Raw genomic sequence first — 3,222 nt, forward strand, 5'->3', positions numbered from 1 at the left:
AAGTTATAAGTTGCGATTGCAAACATAAAAAGATGACAGATGCCATGCTTCTAGAGTCTGTGTTTGTTTTGACCACCAGAGAGCTCAAAATAAACTAGATGGTCAGTTCCCCTGATATCATTACTAACTTCTCCTTCTGTTTTTGCTTCTACTTGGTGTCATAAAATAATGTTTCATGTGTTAATTCCAAGTAACAATTTTTTTATTTTTTCTTGAATTTGTAATTCTACATGTTTTGTTGTTATTATAATCAAGGATTTATGAAAAAGGTGTAATACAATTATATACCAATAATGAATACAGAATTAAAATAACTTGGACTGTCAGCCATGCCTATGTAAAATCACAGAGTAAAGAGTTGATGGCAAGTTGATGTGAATCAAAATATGTCTAACTTTTAAAAATTAGAATGAGAGTCAAATGATATAAATACTGTGTTCTATCAGAAGTAATACTTTCCTTGAACTTTATTGTATGGTGTATTTATACACCATACTGATAAAACTAAATTTAGAGAATTGTGTTTGAACTTTAAAATCATACATTAAAAGGACTATTAATTATTGGTGATACATTTTTGCAGTCAGAGCAGTAACACAATTGAAGTCTGCCTTGACATCTTTTTGGCAACATCCTCACTTAAATCTCACAGAAAGTCCTCAATTTTAAAGTAAAATTAGAAAACGCTGAGGACAATCCATTGAATCATGCATACATAAAACACATTTAGTTGATGTGTACCCATCTAATATGCCACTTCATATTATCAACCTCCTAGCTGCTTTTGAATTTGTCAGACATGATGGGGTAATTACTTTTATCAATTATTCCAGAAATTGTAAATACAAGCAAAGCCTGGTTGCAGTAGATCAACAAACACATGAATATTCTCTCCAAGTGGAGAAAGAGTCGATAAACTTAACTCCTAAGAAAGTCCTATAAAAACTTCTAGTGGCTGCAATTGTGTGAGTAATAAATTTGTTTGGTTTTGGTTGTGATTTTGTCTAAATTAAGAAAAGGCTCACAGAGATGATTAGATGGATGAAATGTTTTCTAATTTGCCCAAAATATTATTTTACTTTATAGTATGACATACAGATTACTCTGGTTTTTCCCTACACAATAACTCTTCCTCTTTTGTTTTGTTTTTTTTCAGTTACCCTTAAAATAAGATTTAAATTCTTCAATTTGATTTTCAGGGTTCTCCAAGATCTGATCTCAGTGAAACTACTCTATTGTCTATTTTTACCCAATATAAAATGGGAATAAAAAAGATGTCTCTATCCCCTAGATTGTAAAAAGAAAAAACCATACAACATAACAAAAAGTCACAGTCATTGAAAAACAACTATCATTTTCATTATCAGCATCTACATGACCAGATATGCTATCATTCCCCAGTATTTATGGATCTCTTTCGTCAGTGTAAACTTTAGGCACTGGAGAAAGAGATTGTTGATCAATCCTGGGCAAAAGAACCATATTAATAATAAATCTTATCATAGAAAATAATTTTAATGTTTTTTGACTCTCGACTTTTCAGAGAAGGTGAATCCAAGAAAACCATCCAATATTAATGATTACAAAAAATAAAAATAAAACTCATCAACTTCATTTGTTGTTAAGCAGTCTTGAGAGACAGCATCATGGAGTGTTTAGAGTCTTAGACTCTAGAGACTAACGACCTAAGTTTGCAACCTGGTTCTGCCACAGAGTAGCATTGTGATCTGGAACAAGTATTATATTTTCTCTGTGCCTCAGTTTCCCATACAGATAAACCCTAATTCACAAGGGTTAGACTTACACTTTTTCAACTTTACAATGATAGGTTTAGTAGCACAGTGTAACTTCATTTTAAGTCGTGAAGCATCTGAACTTACAGTGGCTTAATCTATAGTTTTTCAACTTTATAAGCACTTTATCCATTATATGCATTTTAACTTACCATAGGTTTATCGGGATATAACCCCACTGTAAGTCTAGTAGCACCTGTATTGTAAAATGGGGTTTGCAATAACATGCCTACATCATAGGGCTGTGGAGAGGATTAATGAGGTAAAATACTTAAACAGAGCCTGCCAGACATTAAATCTAAGATATCTTGGTAACGATGGTAATGATGATGTGATGTGAAAATGTATCTTTAAATGATTTCTTACAAGATTTTCAATCATAAACACAAACGAAATGACATTTGGTAGACCAAGATTACTGAGACAAAATAATGGTTTTAGATACTTGTGGCAAGATTAAAATAAGATCCACAAAAATAAATATTAATCAAATGAGCTTTTCATTAAAAAATAATTACTAAGATTTTTCTACCTGTCCTCCCAATCCCCAGGAATTTGACTAATGAATGTATATTAGATATTTACTGTGGTGTAACAAATTAATCCAAAGTTTAGAGGCTTAGAAGAATTTATGCATTTATTTATCTTACAGTTTATTTATTGTCTTAGAGTTTCTGTGGATTGGGAATTTAGGCACGACTTAACTAGATCTTCTAGCTCAAGTTCTCTCTCAAATTTGTAATCAGATGTAAGCCAAGGCCACAGTCAACCCAAGGTTCGACTTTACAATGAATTTGCTCCCAAGCTCACCCAGCAGTTGGTCAGCAATATTCAGAATTTTGCAGACTGTAGGACTGAGAGTCTTAGCTCATCACTGATTGTTGGGTGAATGTCAGAGACCTTTCCATTTGCTCTCATGACACGGCATCTGGCTTCCATCAGAGGATGGACAGGATGGAATCAGAGCCTGCTATAACCAGGTCTTTGAAGTGACATTCTTTCCCATTTGTCAGATTCTACTCATTAAAAGCAAGTCACTATGCCTAAACTGTGCTCAGCAGGAAAGAATTACACATTGGTAAGAATAGTGGTGTAGAGATTCTTGGGGACCATATGAGAGACTGCCTGCCACAGGTGCTAATGTTTGAGACCTGTGTTCCCTACCATAGGAGGCTTGAGGTTCTAGGCATACTAATATTACCTGGTCTAGTTGGTCATGAAGTGATCAGACAGCCATCCTTTAATGCCTGTCATGAGGAAGGATAGTAAATAGATAATTTGGGTTTTTTTGTTTTGTTTTATCTTGAGGGGAACATTCTCCAGTTGGAATAAAACTTAGAAATGTTTTATTTACCCTCTAAAAGCCACAGCATATCTGAAGTTTTCCCACTGCTATGTCACAATGGGAAGGAACCTTTCCGCTACTATG

Source organism: Carlito syrichta, unplaced genomic scaffold (genome assembly GCF_000164805.1).
Source record: "Carlito syrichta isolate Samal-C Ts95f unplaced genomic scaffold, Tarsius_syrichta-2.0.1 Scaffold316388, whole genome shotgun sequence".
NCBI lineage: Eukaryota > Metazoa > Chordata > Mammalia > Primates > Tarsiidae > Carlito > Carlito syrichta.